The 18131-nt window shown below is 41.8% G+C and overlaps 13 non-coding genes across 13 annotated transcripts; all 13 read left to right on the top strand.

Moving 5' to 3' along the window:
* Positions 1-280: 280 nt before the first annotated feature.
* TRNAW-CCA (transfer RNA tryptophan (anticodon CCA)) lies at positions 281-353 on the top strand. The gene has a single exon. It is a non-coding gene; the product is annotated as a tRNA-Trp (tRNA).
* Positions 354-1158: 805 nt separating this feature from the next.
* Positions 1159-1240, top strand: TRNAL-AAG (transfer RNA leucine (anticodon AAG)). The gene has a single exon. It is a non-coding gene; the product is annotated as a tRNA-Leu (tRNA).
* Positions 1241-2064: 824 nt separating this feature from the next.
* Positions 2065-2136, top strand: TRNAW-CCA (transfer RNA tryptophan (anticodon CCA)). Its single transcript has one exon. It is a non-coding gene; the product is annotated as a tRNA-Trp (tRNA).
* A 1799-nt stretch (positions 2137-3935) lies between these two features.
* TRNAW-CCA (transfer RNA tryptophan (anticodon CCA)) lies at positions 3936-4007 on the top strand. The gene has a single exon. It is a non-coding gene; the product is annotated as a tRNA-Trp (tRNA).
* Positions 4008-4819: 812 nt separating this feature from the next.
* Positions 4820-4901, top strand: TRNAL-AAG (transfer RNA leucine (anticodon AAG)). The gene has a single exon. It is a non-coding gene; the product is annotated as a tRNA-Leu (tRNA).
* An 825-nt stretch (positions 4902-5726) lies between these two features.
* On the top strand, positions 5727-5798 carry TRNAW-CCA (transfer RNA tryptophan (anticodon CCA)). The gene has a single exon. It is a non-coding gene; the product is annotated as a tRNA-Trp (tRNA).
* A 1732-nt stretch (positions 5799-7530) lies between these two features.
* TRNAW-CCA (transfer RNA tryptophan (anticodon CCA)) lies at positions 7531-7602 on the top strand. Its single transcript has one exon. It is a non-coding gene; the product is annotated as a tRNA-Trp (tRNA).
* Positions 7603-8414: 812 nt separating this feature from the next.
* TRNAL-AAG (transfer RNA leucine (anticodon AAG)) lies at positions 8415-8496 on the top strand. The gene has a single exon. It is a non-coding gene; the product is annotated as a tRNA-Leu (tRNA).
* A 2695-nt stretch (positions 8497-11191) lies between these two features.
* Positions 11192-11263, top strand: TRNAW-CCA (transfer RNA tryptophan (anticodon CCA)). The gene has a single exon. It is a non-coding gene; the product is annotated as a tRNA-Trp (tRNA).
* Positions 11264-12053: 790 nt separating this feature from the next.
* On the top strand, positions 12054-12135 carry TRNAL-AAG (transfer RNA leucine (anticodon AAG)). The gene has a single exon. It is a non-coding gene; the product is annotated as a tRNA-Leu (tRNA).
* An 836-nt stretch (positions 12136-12971) lies between these two features.
* On the top strand, positions 12972-13043 carry TRNAW-CCA (transfer RNA tryptophan (anticodon CCA)). Its single transcript has one exon. It is a non-coding gene; the product is annotated as a tRNA-Trp (tRNA).
* An 820-nt stretch (positions 13044-13863) lies between these two features.
* TRNAL-AAG (transfer RNA leucine (anticodon AAG)) lies at positions 13864-13945 on the top strand. Its single transcript has one exon. It is a non-coding gene; the product is annotated as a tRNA-Leu (tRNA).
* Positions 13946-14781: 836 nt separating this feature from the next.
* TRNAW-CCA (transfer RNA tryptophan (anticodon CCA)) lies at positions 14782-14853 on the top strand. Its single transcript has one exon. It is a non-coding gene; the product is annotated as a tRNA-Trp (tRNA).
* Positions 14854-18131: the final 3278 nt, after the last annotated feature.

Here is an 18131-nt window from a genome sequence, read left to right on the forward strand (position 1 = left end):
ATGCACGATTCACCCCAGCATTTGCATGTTCCATTGTAATGTAATTAAACCGGTATGGCTTCACATTGCCGCAAACACAGAAACTGGCTAGCTGGTGCCTTTCTGTTTGGCTTTGCCTTCAATTACAGTGGTATTGTGCTGAAAAGAAAAGTACTTATTTTCTTTCCTCTTTAGGCTGAATATTTAATATGTCAGAATCTATCTAATTTTATGTCGGTTGGGGGAAATAACCTACCTTTGTTGGCTACTCTGTTGACGACCACTCCCACCTGCACAGTGAGACCTCGTGGCGCAACGGTAGCGCGTCTGACTCCAGATCAGAAGGTTGCGTGTTCAAATCACGTCGGGGGTCATGCTGCTTTTGCTTTGGAGAAGAATAAGCACAGATCTCTTGTCATACCAGAGTTGGATAAAAAGCGCAAGGCACACGCCCCATTCTTAGCATGCTTAGCATATATTATCTATATATCCCGTACTTGGATTATTTCATTATGTTGATGGACAAAACTGGAAAAGTCCTGCTGATCTACAGTAGGTAAAATTGACATGCTGCAGGATTCCTGAATGTTTCAAATGAATTCTGTGGTTTTTAACCTGGGGGTCGGGACCCAAAAATAGAGTCCTCTTGTTAATTTAGCGTGTCATTTTAAGGGTTCCTCCTTTTTTTTTTTGCTTTACTCCCAGTCAAAACAGGTTCATGAATTGATTTCCTAGAGGCAGCATTTGAATGCTGAATACTGGGCACAGCAGTTTCCCTATGCTGGTGGTGAATTGTTATCTTGTGTTTGCACCTGTTGGTGGTCATTTGACACGCTAGCAGCTTTCACCTGAATGTAACACGAGGAACTTGCACTTCAAACTCTTTTGATATATATATATATATATATATATTTATATATATTAGGATAATATTTGTTCTGTGTGAGAATAAATAGAGGGGGATGTGTAATATTTTAGAATTGATCTAGTTTTCTTGTATTTTTGCCGTCCTTTAGAGGTGAAGGCGCTCTAAATGACCTATGCCGCCAGCAGTGCCACATGAGTGTGGAAAGATATTGTCGGGACTTGCAACCTTTTGACAAGAAAGAAAATGAAATGATCAGAACGCTGCCAAATGGCGTGCGTGTTGTGAGTACACAGCCGCCGGAAACATGCGCAGGTAGCGTGGCCGAGCGGTCTAAGGTGCTGGATTAAGGCTCCAGTCTCTTTGGGGGCGTGGGTTCGAATCCCACCGCTGCCATCAAGCTCCTTTTTTCTTCCATAAACGCATCACGCCGTTTGAATACCGCTTCCTTATTTGCCACAAGGTGCAACTTACGTAGGCTTGGAAATGCACTTGTTTCATACTCCTTTGATCTTTAAACATGGAACAGTATCACAGAAAGTTACAAAAGTAATTCAGGATGAAAAGAAGACTCAGGTTCAACCATTCACTCACCCTTCTTCCCCTTGTTGTTCCAAATGAAGGAGAAAGGAAATGAAATGAAAAAAATGAAAGACCTGAAGTCATTTTCAATTGTGCCCCAAATTGGGAAGCAGGATTCCTTTAGAACTCCATATTTGCATTTCCGATTTCTCCTTGGATCAACAAGCTGTGTCACAATACCCACTTTAGATACTATAGTGGCATAGTTTCCAGCTTTGCCACAAGAACATCGAGGCCATCCTCAAATACATCTACTGAATGCCATAAAACACCTTCTTTCTTCTCACTTGAAAGAGGCCACAAATTGTCCTAAATATAAAGCTAGCAAAGAGTAAGTCACGTGGAGATTTCCACACCATGCACGATTCACCCCAGCATTTGCATGTTCCATTGTAATGTAATTAAACCGGTATGGCTTCACATTGCCGCAAACACAGAAACTGGCTAGCTGGTGCCTTTCTGTTTGGCTTTGCCTTCAATTACAGTGGTATTGTGCTGAAAAGAAAAGTACTTATTTTCTTTCCTCTTTAGGCTGAATATTTAATATGACAGAATCTATCTAATTTTATGTCGGTTTGGGGGAAATAACCTACCTTTGTTGGCTACTCTGTTGACGATCACTCCCACCGGCACAGTGAGGCCTCGTGGTGCAACGGTAGCGCGTCTGACTCCAGATCAGAAGGTTGCGTGTTCAAATCACGTCGGGGTCATGCTGCTTTTGCTTTGGAGAAGAATAAGCACAGATCTCTTGTCATACCAGAGTTGGATAAAAAGCGCAAGGCACACGCCCCATTCTTAGCATGCTTAGCATATATTATCTATATATCCCGTACTTGGATTATTTCATTATGTTGATGGCCAAAACTGGAAAAGTCCTGCTGATCTATAGTAGGTAAAATTGACATGCTGCAGGATTCCTGAATGTTTCAAATGAATTCTGTGGTTTTTAACCTGGGGGTCGGGACCCAAAAATAGAGTCCTCTTGTTAATTTAGCGTGTCATTTTAAGGGTTCCTCCTTTTTTTTTTGCTTTACTCCCAGTCAAAACAGGTTCATGAATTGATTTCCTAGAGGCAGCATTTGAATGCTGAATACTGGGCACAGCACTTTCCCTATGCTGGTGGTGAATTGTTATCTTGTGTTTGCACCTGTTGGTGGTCATTTGACACGCTAGCAGCTTTCACCTGAATGTAACACGAGGAACTTGCGCTTCAAACTCTTTTGATATATATATATATATATATATATATATATATTTATATATATTAGGATAATATTTGTTCTGTGTGAGAATAAATAGAGGGGGATGTGTAATATTTTAGAATTGATCTAGTTTTCTTGTATTTTTGCCGTCCTTTAGAGGTGAAGGCGCTCTAAATGACCTATGCCGCCAGCAGTGCCACATGAGTGTGGAAAGATATTGTCGGGACTTGCAACCTTTTGACAAGAAAGAAAATGAAATGATCAGAACGCTGCCAAATGGCGTGCGTGTTGTGAGTACACAGCCGCCGGAAACATGCGCAGGTAGCGTGGCCGAGCGGTCTAAGGCGCTGGATTAAGGCTCCAGTCTCTTCGGGGGCATGGGTTCGAATCCCACCGCTGCCATCAAGCTCCTGGCGCTGGATTAAGGCTCCAGTCTCTTCGGGGGCGTGGGTTAGAATCCCACCGCTGCCATCAAGCTCCTTTTTTCTTCCATAAACGCATCACGCCGTTTGAATACCGCTTCCTTATTTGCCACAAGGTGCAACTTACGTAGGCTTGGAAATGCACATGTTTCATACTCCTTTGATCTTTAAACATGGAACAGTATCACAGAAAGTTACAAAAGTAATTCAGGATGAAAAGAAGACTCAGGTTCAACCATTCACCCACCCTTCTTCCCCTTGTTGTTCCAAATGAAGGAGAAAGGAAAAAAAATGAAAGACCTGAAGTCATTTTCAATTGTGCCCCAAATTGGGAAGCAGGATTCCTTTAGAACTCCATATTTGCATTTCCGATTTCTCCTTGGATCAACAAGCTGTGTCACAATACCCACTTTAGATACTATAGTGGCATAGTTTCCAGCTTTGCCACAAGAACATCGAGGCCATCCTCAAATACATCTACTGAATGCCATAAAACACCTTCTTTAGGAAGAGAATTTAACATCTTTCTTCTCACTTGAAAGAGGCCACAAATTGTCCTAAATATAAAGCTAGCAAAGAGTAAGTCACGTGGAGAATTCCACACCATGCACGATTCACCCCAGCATTTGCATGTTCCATTGTAATGTAATTAAACCGGTATGGCTTCACATTGCCGCAAACACAGAAACTGGCTAGCTGGTGCCTTTCTGTTTGGCTTTGCCTTCAATTACAGTGGTATTGTGCTGAAAAGAAAAGTACTTATTTTCTTTCCTCTTTAGGCTGAATATTTAATATGTCAGAATCTATCTAATTTTATGTCGGTTGGGGGAAATAACCTACCTTTGTTGGCTACTCTGTTGACGACCACTCCCACCTGCACAGTGAGACCTCGTGGCGCAACGGTAGCGCGTCTGACTCCAGATCAGAAGGTTGCGTGTTCAAATCACGTCGGGGTCATGCTGCTTTTGCTTTGGAGAAGAATAAGCACAGATCTCTTGTCATATCAGAGTTGGATAAAAAGCGCAAGGCACACGCCCCATTCTTAGCATGCTTAGCATATATTATCTATATATCCCGTACTTGGATTATTTCATTATGTTGATGGCCAAAACTGGAAAAGTCCTGCTGATCTACAGTAGGTAAAATTGACATGCTGCAGGATTCCTGAATGTTTCAAATGAATTCTGTGGTTTTTAACCTGGGGGTCGGGACCCAAAAATAGAGTCCTCTTGTTAATTTAGCGTGTCATTTTAAGGGTTCCTCCTTTTTTTTTTGCTTTACTCCCAGTCAAAACAGGTTCATGAATTGATTTCCTAGAGGCAGCATTTGAATGCTGAATACTGGGCACAGCACTTTCCCTATGCTGGTGGTGAATTGTTATCTTGTGTTTGCACCTGTTGGTGGTCATTTGACACGCTAGCAGCTTTCACCTGAATGTAACACGAGGAACTTGCGCTTCAAACTCTTTTGATATATATATATATATATATATATATATATATTTATATATATTAGGATAATATTTGTTCTGTGTGAGAATAAATAGAGGGGGATGTGTAATATTTTAGAATTGATCTAGTTTTCTTGTATTTTTGCCGTCCTTTAGAGGTGAAGGCGCTCTAAATGACCTATGCCGCCAGCAGTGCCACATGAGTGTGGAAAGATATTGTCGGGACTTGCAACCTTTTGACAAGAAAGAAAATGAAATGATCAGAACGCTGCCAAATGGCGTGCGTGTTGTGAGTACACAGCCGCCGGAAACATGCGCAGGTAGCGTGGCCGAGCGGTCTAAGGTGCTGGATTAAGGCTCCAGTCTCTTTGGGGGCGTGGGTTCGAATCCCACCGCTGCCATCAAGCTCCTTTTTTCTTCCATAAACGCATCACGCCGTTTGAATACCGCTTCCTTATTTGCCACAAGGTGCAACTTACGTAGGCTTGGAAATGCACTTGTTTCATACTCCTTTGATCTTTAAACATGGAACAGTATCACAGAAAGTTACAAAAGTAATTCAGGATGAAAAGAAGACTCAGGTTCAACCATTCACTCACCCTTCTTCCCCTTGTTGTTCCAAATGAAGGAGAAAGGAAATGAAATGAAAAAAATGAAAGACCTGAAGTCATTTTCAATTGTGCCCCAAATTGGGAAGCAGGATTCCTTTAGAACTCCATATTTGCATTTCCGATTTCTCCTTGGATCAACAAGCTGTGTCACAATACCCACTTTAGATACTATAGTGGCATAGTTTCCAGCTTTGCCACAAGAACATCGAGGCCATCCTCAAATACATCTACTGAATGCCATAAAACACCTTCTTTCTTCTCACTTGAAAGAGGCCACAAATTGTCCTAAATATAAAGCTAGCAAAGAGTAAGTCACGTGGAGATTTCCACACCATGCACGATTCACCCCAGCATTTGCATGTTCCATTGTAATGTAATTAAAATCGGTATGGCTTCACATTGCCGCAAACACAGAAACTGGCTAGCTGGTGCCTTTCTGTTTGGCTTTGCCTTCAATTACAGTGGTATTGTGCTGAAAAGAAAAGTACTTATTTTCTTTCCTCTTTAGGCTGAATATTTAATATGACAGAATCTATCTAATTTTATGTCGGTTTGGGGGAAATAACCTACCTTTGTTGGCTACTCTGTTGACGATCACTCCCACCGGCACAGTGAGGCCTCGTGGTGCAACGGTAGCGCGTCTGACTCCAGATCAGAAGGTTGCGTGTTCAAATCACGTCGGGGTCATGCTGCTTTTGCTTTGGAGAAGAATAAGCACAGATCTCTTGTCATACCAGAGTTGGATAAAAAGCGCAAGGCACACGCCCCATTCTTAGCATGCTTAGCATATATTATCTATATATCCCGTACTTGGATTATTTCATTATGTTGATGGCCAAAACTGGAAAAGTCCTGCTGATCTACAGTAGGTAAAATTGACATGCTGCAGGATTCCTGAATGTTTCAAATGAATTCTGTGGTTTTTAACCTGGGGGTCGGGACCCAAAAATAGAGTCCTCTTGTTAATTTAGCGTGTCATTTTAAGGGTTCCTCCTTTTTTTTTTGCTTTACTCCCAGTCAAAACAGGTTCATGAATTGATTTCCTAGAGGCAGCATTTGAATGCTGAATACTGGGCACAGCACTTTCCCTATGCTGGTGGTGAATTGTTATCTTGTGTTTGCACCTGTTGGTGGTCATTTGACACGCTAGCAGCTTTCACCTGAATGTAACACGAGGAACTTGCGCTTCAAACTCTTTTGATATATATATATATATATATATATATATATATATTTATATATATTAGGATAATATTTGTTCTGTGTGAGAATAAATAGAGGGGGATGTGTAATATTTTAGAATTGATCTAGTTTTCTTGTATTTTTGCCGTCCTTTAGAGGTGAAGGCGCTCTAAATGACCTATGCCGCCAGCAGTGCCACATGAGTGTGGAAAGATATTGTCGGGACTTGCAACCTTTTGACAAGAAAGAAAATGAAATGATCAGAACGCTGCCAAATGGCGTGCGTGTTGTGAGTACACAGCCGCCGGAAACATGCGCAGGTAGCGTGGCCGAGCGGTCTAAGGCGCTGGATTAAGGCTCCAGTCTCTACGGGGGCATGGGTTCGAATCCCACCGCTGCCATCAAGCTCCTTTTTTCTTCCATAAACGCATCACGCCGTTTGAATACCGCTTCCTTATTTGCCACAAGGTGCAACTTACGTAGGCTTGGAAATGCACATGTTTCATACTCCTTTGATCTTTAAACATGGAACAGTATCACAGAAAGTTACAAAAGTAATTCAGGATGAAAAGAAGACTCAGGTTCAACCATTCACCCACCCTTCTTCCCCTTGTTGTTCCAAATGAAGGAGAAAGGAAAAAAAATGAAAGACCTGAAGTCATTTTCAATTGTGCCCCAAATTGGGAAGCAGGATTCCTTTAGAACTCCATATTTGCATTTCCGATTTCTCCTTGGATCAACAAGCTGTGTCACAATACCCACTTTAGATACTATAGTGGCATAGTTTCCAGCTTTGCCACAAGAACATCGAGGCCATCCTCAAATACATCTACTGAATGCCATAAAACACCTTCTTTAGGAAGAGAATTTAACATCTTTCTTCTCACTTGAAAGAGGCCACAAATTGTCCTAAATATAAAGCTAGCAAAGAGTAAGTCACGTGGAGAATTCCACACCATGCACGATTCACCCCAGCATTTGCATGTTCCATTGTAATGTAATTAAACCGGTATGGCTTCACATTGCCGCAAACACAGAAACTGGCTAGCTGGTGCCTTTCTGTTTGGCTTTGCCTTCAATTACAGTGGTATTGTGCTGAAAAGAAAAGTACTTATTTTCTTTCCTCTTTAGGCTGAATATTTAATATGTCAGAATCTATCTAATTTTATGTCGGTTGGGGGAAATAACCTACCTTTGTTGGCTACTCTGTTGACGACCACTCCCACCTGCACAGTGAGACCTCGTGGCGCAACGGTAGCGCGTCTGACTCCAGATCAGAAGGTTGCGTGTTCAAATCACGTCGGGGTCATGCTGCTTTTGCTTTGGAGAAGAATAAGCACAGATCTCTTGTCATACCAGAGTTGGATAAAAAGCGCAAGGCACACGCCCCATTCTTAGCATGCTTAGCATATATTATCTATATATCCCGTACTTGGATTATTTCATTATGTTGATGGCCAAAACTGGAAAAGTCCTGCTGATCTACAGTAGGTAAAATTGACATGCTGCAGGATTCCTGAATGTTTCAAATGAATTCTGTGGTTTTTAACCTGGGGGTCGGGACCCAAAAATAGAGTCCTCTTGTTAATTTAGCGTGTCATTTTAAGGGTTCCTCCTTTTTTTTTTGCTTTACTCCCAGTCAAAACAGGTTCATGAATTGATTTCCTAGAGGCAGCATTTGAATGCTGAATACTGGGCACAGCACTTTCCCTATGCTGGTGGTGAATTGTTATCTTGTGTTTGCACCTGTTGGTGGTCATTTGACACGCTAGCAGCTTTCACCTGAATGTAACACGAGGAACTTGCGCTTCAAACTCTTTTGATATATATATATATATATATATATATATATATTTATATATATTAGGATAATATTTGTTCTGTGTGAGAATAAATAGAGGGGGATGTGTAATATTTTAGAATTGATCTAGTTTTCTTGTATTTTTGCCGTCCTTTAGAGGTGAAGGCGCTCTAAATGACCTATGCCGCCAGCAGTGCCACATGAGTGTGGAAAGATATTGTCGGGACTTGCAACCTTTTGACAAGAAAGAAAATGAAATGATCAGAACGCTGCCAAATGGCGTGCGTGTTGTGAGTACACAGCCGCCGGAAACATGCGCAGGTAGCGTGGCCGAGCGGTCTAAGGTGCTGGATTAAGGCTCCAGTCTCTTTGGGGGCGTGGGTTCGAATCCCACCGCTGCCATCAAGCTCCTTTTTTCTTCCATAAACGCATCACGCCGTTTGAATACCGCTTCCTTATTTGCCACAAGGTGCAACTTACGTAGGCTTGGAAATGCACTTGTTTCATACTCCTTTGATCTTTAAACATGGAACAGTATCACAGAAAGTTACAAAAGTAATTCAGGATGAAAAGAAGACTCAGGTTCAACCATTCACTCACCCTTCTTCCCCTTGTTGTTCCAAATGAAGGAGAAAGGAAATGAAATGAAAAAAATGAAAGACCTGAAGTCATTTTCAATTGTGCCCCAAATTGGGAAGCAGGATTCCTTTAGAACTCCATATTTGCATTTCCGATTTCTCCTTGGATCAACAAGCTGTGTCACAATACCCACTTTAGATACTATAGTGGCATAGTTTCCAGCTTTGCCACAAGAACATCGAGGCCATCCTCAAATACATCTACTGAATGCCATAAAACACCTTCTTTCTTCTCACTTGAAAGAGGCCACAAATTGTCCTAAATATAAAGCTAGCAAAGAGTAAGTCACGTGGAGAATTCCACACCATGCACGATTCACCCCAGCATTTGCATGTTCCATTGTAATGTAATTAAAATCGGTATGGCTTCACATTGCCGCAAACACAGAAACTGGCTAGCTGGTGCCTTTCTGTTTGGCTTTGCCTTCAATTACAGTGGTATTGTGCTGAAAAGAAAAGTACTTATTTTCTTTCCTCTTTAGGCTGAATATTTAATATGACAGAATCTATCTAATTTTATGTCGGTTGGGGGAAATAACCTACCTTTGTTGGCTACTCTGTTGACGACCACTCCCACCTGCACAGTGAGACCTCGTGGCGCAACGGTGGCGCGTCTGACTCCAGATCAGAAGGTTGCGTGTTCAAATCACGTCGGGGTCATGCTGCTTTTGCTTTGGAGAAGAATAAGCACAGATCTCTTGTCATACCAGAGTTGGATAAAAAGCGCAAGGCACACGCCCCATTCTTAGCATGCTTAGCATATATTATCTATATATCCCGTACTTGGATTATTTCATTATGTTGATGGCCAAAACTGGAAAAGTCCTGCTGATCTACAGTAGGTAAAATTGACATGCTGCAGGATTCCTGAATGTTTCAAATGAATTCTGTGGTTTTTAACCTGGGGGTCGGGACCCAAAAATAGAGTCCTCTTGTTAATTTAGCGTGTCATTTTAAGGGTTCCTCCTTTTTTTTTTGCTTTACTCCCAGTCAAAACAGGTTCATGAATTGATTTCCTAGAGGCAGCATTTGAATGCTGAATACTGGGCACAGCACTTTCCCTATGCTGGTGGTGAATTGTTATCTTGTGTTTGCACCTGTTGGTGGTCATTTGACACGCTAGCAGCTTTCACCTGAATGTAACACGAGGAACTTGCGCTTCAAACTCTTTTGATATATATATATATATATATATATATATATATTTATATATATTAGGATAATATTTGTTCTGTGTGAGAATAAATAGAGGGGGATGTGTAATATTTTAGAATTGATCTAGTTTTCTTGTATTTTTGCCGTCCTTTAGAGGTGAAGGCGCTCTAAATGACCTATGCCGCCAGCAGTGCCACATGAGTGTGGAAAGATATTGTCGGGACTTGCAACCTTTTGACAAGAAAGAAAATGAAATGATCAGAACGCTGCCAAATGGCGTGCGTGTTGTGAGTACACAGCCGCCGGAAACATGCGCAGGTATCGTGGCCGAGCGGTCTAAGGCGCTGGATTAAGGCTCCAGTCTCTTCGGGGGCGTGGGTTCGAATCCCACCGCTGCCATCAAGCTCCTGGCGCTGGATTAAGGCTCCAGTCTCTTCGGGGGCGTGGGTTAGAATCCCACCGCTGCCATCAAGCTCCTTTTTTCTTCCATAAACGCATCACGCCGTTTGAATACCGCTTCCTTATTTGCCACAAGGTGCAACTTACGTAGGCTTGGAAATGCACTTGTTTCATACTCCTTTGATCTTTAAACATGGAACAGTATCACAGAAAGTTACAAAAGTAATTCAGGATGAAAAGAAGACTCAGGTTCAACCATTCACCCACCCTTATTCCCCTTGTTGTTCCAAATGAAGGAGAAAGGAAAAAAAATGAAAGACCTGAAGTCATTTTCAATTGTGCCCCAAATTGGGAAGCAGGATTCCTTTAGAACTCCATATTTGCATTTCCGATTTCTCCTTGGATCAACAAGCTGTGTCACAATACCCACTTTAGATACTATAGTGGCATAGTTTCCAGCTTTGCCACAAGAACATCGAGGCCATCCTCAAATACATCTACTGAATGCCATAAAACACCTTCTTTAGGAAGAGAATTTAACATCTTTCTTCTCACTTGAAAGAGGCCACAAATTGTCCTAAATATAAAGCTAGCAAAGAGTAAGTCACGTGGAGAATTCCACACCATGCACGATTCACCCCAGCATTTGCATGTTCCATTGTAATGTAATTAAACCGGTATGGCTTCACATTGCCGCAAACACAGAAACTGGCTAGCTGGTGCCTTTCTGTTTGGCTTTGCCTTCAATTACAGTGGTATTGTGCTGAAAAGAAAAGTACTTATTTTCTTTCCTCTTTAGGCTGAATATTTAATATGTCAGAATCTATCTAATTTTATGTCGGTTGGGGTAAATAACCTACCTTTGTTGGCTACTCTGTTGACGACCACTCCCACCTGCACGGTGAGACCTCGTGGCGCAACGGTAGCGCGTCTGACTCCAGATCAGAAGGTTGCGTGTTCAAATCACGTCGGGGTCATGCTGCTTTTGCTTTGGAGAAGAATAAGCACAGATCTCTTGTCATACCAGAGTTGGATAAAAAGCGCAAGGCACACACCCCATTCTTAGCATGCTTAGCATATATTATCTATATATCCCGTACTTGGATTATTTCATTATGTTGATGGCCAAAACTGGAAAACTCCTGCTGATCTACAGTAGGTCAAATTGACATGCTGCAGGATTCCTGAATGTTTCAAATGAATTCTGTGGTTTTTAACCTGGGGGTCGGGACCCAAAAATAGAGTCCTCTTGTTAATTTAGCGTGTCATTTTAAGGGTTCCTCCTTTTTTTTTTGCTTTACTCCCAGTCAAAACAGGTTCATGAATTGATTTCCTAGAGGCAGCATTTGAATGCTGAATACTGGGCACAGCACTTTCCCTATGCTGGTGGTGAATTGTTATCTTGTGTTTGCACCTGTTGGTGGTCATTTGACACGCTAGCAGCTTTCACCTGAATGTAACACGAGGAACTTGCGCTTCAAACTCTTTTGATATATATATATATATATATTAGGATAATATTTGTTCTGTGTGAGAATAAATAGAGGGGGATGTGTAATATTTTAGAATTGATCTAGTTTTCTTGTATTTTTGCCATCCTTTAGAGGTGAAGGCGCTCTAAATGACCTATGCCGCCAGCAGTGCCACATGAGTGTGGAAAGATATTGTCGGGACTTGCAACCTTTTGACAAGAAAGAAAATGAAATGATCAGAACGCTGCCAAATGGCGTGCGTGTAGTGAGTACACAGCCGCCGGAAACATGCGCAGGTAGCGTGGCCGAGCGGTCTAAGGTGCTGGATTAAGGCTCCAGTCTCTTTGGGGGCGTGGGTTCGAATCCCACCGCTGCCATCAAGCTCTTTTTTTCTTCCATAAACGCATCACGCCGTTTGAATACCACTTCCTTATTTGCCACAAGGTGCAACTTACGTAGGCTTGGAAATGCACTTGTTTCATACTCCTTTGATCTTTAAACATGGAACAGTATCACAGAAAGTTACAAAAGTAATTCAGGATGAAAAGAAGACTCAGGTTCAACCATTCACTCACTTTTATTCCCCTTGTTGTTCCAAATGAAGGAGAAAGGGAAAAAAATGAAAGACCTGAAGTCATTTTCAATTGTGCCCCAAATTGGGAAGCAGGATTCCTTTAGAACTCCATATTTGCATTTCCGATTTCTCCTTGGATCAACAAGCTGTGTCACAATACCCACTTTAGATACTATAGTGGCATAGTTTCCAGCTTTGCCATAAGAACATCGAGGCCATCCTCAAATACATCTACTGAATGCCATAAAACACCTTCTTTAGGAAGAGAATTTAACATCTTTCTTCTCACTTGAAAGAGGCCACAAATTGTCCTAAATATAAAGCTAGCAAAGAGTAAGTCACGTGGAGAATTCCACACCATGCACGATTCACCCCAGCATTTGCATGTTCCATTGTAATGTAATTAAACCGGTATGGCTTCACATTGCCGCAAACACAGAAACTGGCTAGCTGGTGCCTTTCTGTTTGGCTTTGCCTTCAATTACAGTGGTATTGTGCTGAAAAGAAAAGTACTTATTTTCTTTCCTCTTTAGGCTGAATATTTAATATGTCAGAATCTATCTAATTTTATGTCGTTTGGGGGAAATAACCTACCTTTGTTGGCAACTCCGTTGACGACCACTCCCACCTGCACAGTGAGACCTCGTGGCGCAACGGTAGCGCGTCTGACTCCAGATCAGAAGGTTGCGTGTTCAAATCACGTCGGGGTCATGCTGCTTTTGCTTTGGAGAAGAATAAGCACAGCTCTCTTGTCATACCAGAGTTGGATAAAAAGCGCAAGGCACACGCCCCATTCTTAGCATGCTTAGCATATATTATCTATATATCCCGTACTTGGATTATTTCATTATGTTGATGGCCAAAACTGGAAAAGTCCTGCTGATCACAGTAGGTAAAATTGACATTCTGCAGGATTCCTGACTGTTTCAAATGAATTCTGTGGTTTTTAACCTGGGGGTCGGGACCCAAAAATAGAGTCCTCTTGTTAATTTAGCGTGTCATTTTAAGGGTTCCTCCTTTTTTTTTTTGCTTTACTCCCAGTCAAAACAGGTTCATGAATTGATTTCCTAGAGGCAGCATTTGAATGCTGAATACTGGGCACAGCACTTTCCCTATGCTGGTGGTGAATTGTTATCTTGTGTTTGCACCTGTTGGTGGTCATTTGACACGCTAGCAGCTTTCACCTGAACGTAACACGAGGAACTTGCGCTTCAAACTCTTTTGATATATATATATATATATATATATATATATATATATTTTTTTTTATATATTAGGATAATATTTGTTCTGTGTGAGAATAAATAGAGGGGGATGTGTAATATTTTAGAATTGATCTAGTTTTCTTGTATTTTTGCCGTCCTGTAGAGGTGAAGGCGCTCTAAATGACCTATGCCGCCAGCAGTGCCACATGAGTGTGGAAAGATATTGTCGGGACTTGCAACCTTTTGACAAGAAAGAAAATGAAATGATCAGAACGCTGCCAAATGGCGTGCGTGTTGTGAGTACACAGCCGCCGGAAACATGCGCAGGTAGCGTGGCCGAGCGGTCTAAGGTGCTGGATTAAGGCTCCAGTCTCTTTGGGGGCGTGGGTTCGAATCCCACCGCTGCCATCAAGCTCCTTTTTTCTTTCATAAACGCATCACGCCGTTTGAATACCGCTTCCTTATTTGCCACAAGGTGCAACTTACGTAGGCTTGGAAATGCACTTGTTTCATACTCCTTTGATATTTAAACATGGAACAGTTTCACAGAAAGTTACAAAAGTAATTCAGGATGAAAAGAAGACTCAGGTTCAACCATTCACCCACCCTTCTTCCCCTTGTTGTTCCAAATGAAGGAGAAAGGAAAAAAAATGAAAGACCTGAAGTCATTTTCAATTGTGCCCCAAATTGGGAAGCAGGATTCCTTTAGAACTCCATATTTGCATTTCCGATTTCTCCTTGGATCAACAAGCTGTGTCACAATACCCACTTTAGATACTATAGTGGCATAGTTTCCAGCTTTGCCACAAGAACATCGAGGCCATCCTCAAATACATCTACTGAATGCCATAAAACACCTTCTTTAGGAAGAGAATTTAACATCTTTCTTCTCACTTGAAAGAGGCCACAAATTGTCCTAAATATAAAGCTAGCAAAGAGTAAGTCACGTGGAGAATTCCACACCATGCACGATTCACCCCAGCATTTGCATGTTCCATTGTAATGTAATTAAACCGGTATGGCTTCACATTGCCGCAAACACAGAAACTGGCTAGCTGGTGCCTTTCTGTTTGGCTTTGCCTTCAATTACAGTGGTATTGTGCTGAAAAGAAAAGTACTTATTTTCTTTCCTCTTTAGGCTGAATATTTAATATGTCAGAATCTATCTAATTTTATGTCGGTTGGGGGAAATAACCTACCTTTGTTGGCAACTCCGTTGACTACCACTCCCACCTGCACAGTGAGACCTCGTGGCGCAACGGTAGCGCGTCTGACTCCAGATCAGAAGGTTGCGTGTTCAAATCACGTCGGGGTCATGCTGCTTTTGCTTTGGAGAAAAATAAGCACAGCTCTCTTGTCATACCAGAGTTGGATAAAAAGCGCAAGGCACACGCCCCATTCTTAGCATGCTTAGCATATATTATCTATATATCCCGTACTTGGATTATTTCATTATGTTGATGGCCAAAACTGGAAAAGTCCTGCTGATCACAGTAGGTAAAATTGACATGCTGCAGGATTCCTGACTGTTTCAAATGAATTCTGTGGTTTTTAACCTGGGGGTCGGGACCCAAAAATAGAGTCCTCTTGTTAATTTAGCGTGTCATTTTAAGGGTTCCTCCTTTTTTTTTTTGCTTTACTCCCAGTCAAAACAGGTTCATGAATTGATTTCCTAGAGGCAGCATTTGAATGCTGAATACTGGGCACAGCACTTTCCCTATGCTGGTGGTGAATTGTTATCTTGTGTTTGCACCTGTTGGTGGTCATTTGACACGCTAGCAGCTTTCACCTGAACGTAACACGAGGAACTTGCGCTTCAAACTCTTTTGATATATATATATATATATTTATATATATTAGGATAATATTTGTTCTGTGTGAGAATAAATAGAGGGGGATGTGTAATATTTTAGAATTGATCTAGTTTTCTTGTATTTTTGCCGTCCTGTAGAGGTGAAGGCGCTCTAAATGACCTATGCCGCCAGCAGTGCCACATGAGTGTGGAAAGATATTGTCGGGACTTGCAACCTTTTGACAAGAAAGAAAATGAAATGATCAGAACGCTGCCAAATGGCGTGCGTGTTGTGAGTACACAGCCGCCGGAAACATGCGCAGGTAGCGTGGCCGAGCGGTCTAAGGCGCTGGATTAATATATTTATATATATTAGAATAATATTTGTTCTGTGTGAGAATAAATAGAGGGGGATGTGTAATATTTTAGAATTGATCTAGTTTACTTGTATTTTTGCCGTCCTTTAGAGGTGAAGGCGCTCTAAATGACCTATGCCGCCAGCAGTGCCACATGAGTGTGGAAAGATATTGTCAGGACTTGCAACCTTTTGACAAGAAAGAAAATGAAATGATCAGAACGCTGCCAAATGGCGTGCGTGTTGTGAGTACACAGCCGCCGGAAACATGCGCAGGTAGCGTGGCCGAGCGGTCTAAGGTGCTGGATTAAGGCTCCAGTCTCTTTGGGGGCGTGGGTTCGAATCCCACTGCTGCCATCAAGCTCCTTTTTTCTTCCATAAACGCATCACGCCGTTTGAATACCGCTTCCTTATTTGCCACAAGGTGCAACTTACGTAGGCTTGGAAATGCACTTGTTTCATACTCCTTTGATCTTTAAACATGGAACAGTATCACAGAAAGTTACAAAAGTAATTCAGGATGAAAAGAAGACTCAGGTTCAACCATTCACTCACCCTTCTTCCCCTTGTTGTTCCAAATGAAGGAGAAAGGAAAAAAAATGAAAGACCTGAAGTCATTTTCAATTATGCCCCAAATTGGGAAGCAGGATTCCTTTAGAACTCCATATTTGCATTTCCGATTTCTCCTTGGATCAACAAGCTGTGTCACAATACCCACTTTAGATACTATAGTGGCATAGTTTCCAGCTTTGCCACAAGAACATCGAGGCCATCCTCAAATACATCTACTGAATGCCATAAAACACCTTCTTTAGGAAGAGAATTTAACATCTTTCTTCTCACTTGAAAGAGGCCACAAATTGTCCTAAATATAAAGCTAGCAAAGAGTAAGTCACGTGGAGAATTCCACACCATGCACGATTCACCCCAGCATTTGCATGTTCCATTGTAATGTAATTAAACCGGTATGGCTTCACATTGCCGCAAACACAGAAACTGGCTAGCTGGTGCCTTTCTGTTTGGCTTTGCCTTCAATTACAGTGGTATTGTGCTGAAAAGAAAAGTACTTATTTTCTTTCCTCTTTAGGCTGAATATTTAATATGTCAGAATCTATCTAATTTTATGTCAGTTGGGGGAAATAACCTACCTTTGTTGGCTACTCTGTTGACGACCACTCCCACCTGCACAGTGAGACCAAGTGGCGCAACGGTAGCGCGTCTGACTCCAGATCAGAAGGTTGCGTGTTCAAATCACGTCGGTGTCATGCAGCTTTTGCTTTGGAGAAGAATAAGCACAGATCTCTTGTCATACTAGAGTTGGATAAAAAGCGCAAGGCACACGCCCCATTTTTAGCATGCTTAGCATATATTATCTATAAATCCCGTACTTGGATTATTTCATTATGTTGATGGCCAAAACTGGAAAAGTCCTGCTGATCTACAGTAGGTAAAATTGACATGCTGCAGGATTCCTGAATGTTTCAAATGAATTCTGTGGTTTTTAACCTGGGGGTCGGGACCCAAAAATAGAGTCCTCTTGTTAATTTAGCGTGTCATTTTAAGGGTTCCTCCTTTTTTTTTTGCTTTACTCCCAGTCAAAACAGGTTCATGAATTTATTTCCTAGAGGCAGCATTTGAATGCTGAATACTGGGCACAGCACTTTCCCTATGCTGGTGGTGAATTGTTATCTTGTGTTTGCACCTGTTGGTGGTCATTTGACACGCTAGCAGCTTTCACCTGAATGTAACACGAGGAACTTGCGCTTCAAACTCTTTTGATATATATATATATATATATATATTTATATATATTAGAATAATATTTGTTCTGTGTGAGAATAAATAGAGGGGGATGTGTAATATTTTAGAATTGATCTAGTTTTCTTGTATTTTTGCCGTCCTGTAGAGGTGAAGGCGCTCTAAATGACCTATGCCGCCAGCAGTGCCACATGAGTGTGGAAAGATATTGTCGGGACTTGCAACCTTTTGACAAGAAAGAAAATGAAATGATCAGAACGCTGCCAAATGGCGTGCGTGTTGTGAGTACACAGCCGCCGGAAACATGCGCAGGTAGCGTGGCCGAGCAGTCTAAGGCGCTGGATTAAGGCTCCAGTCTCTTCGGGGGCGTGGGTTCGAATCCCACCGCTGCCATCAAGCTCCTTTTTTCTTCCATAAACGCATCACGCCGTTTGAATACCGCTTCCTTATTTGCCACAAGGTGCAACTTACGTAGGCTTGGAAATGCACTTGTTTCATACTCCTTTGATCTTTAAACATGGAACAGTATCACAGAAAGTTACAAAAGTAATTCAGGATGAAAAGAAGACTCAGGTTCAACCATTCACCCACCCTTCTTCCCCTTGTTGTTCCAAATGAAGGAAAAAGGAAAAAAAATGAAAGACCTGAAGTCATTTTCAATTGTGCCCCAAATTGGGAAGCAGGATTCC

The sequence above is a fragment of the Pelobates fuscus genome, chromosome 3, assembly GCF_036172605.1.
Source record: "Pelobates fuscus isolate aPelFus1 chromosome 3, aPelFus1.pri, whole genome shotgun sequence".
NCBI classification, from domain to species: Eukaryota; Metazoa; Chordata; class Amphibia; order Anura; family Pelobatidae; genus Pelobates; species Pelobates fuscus.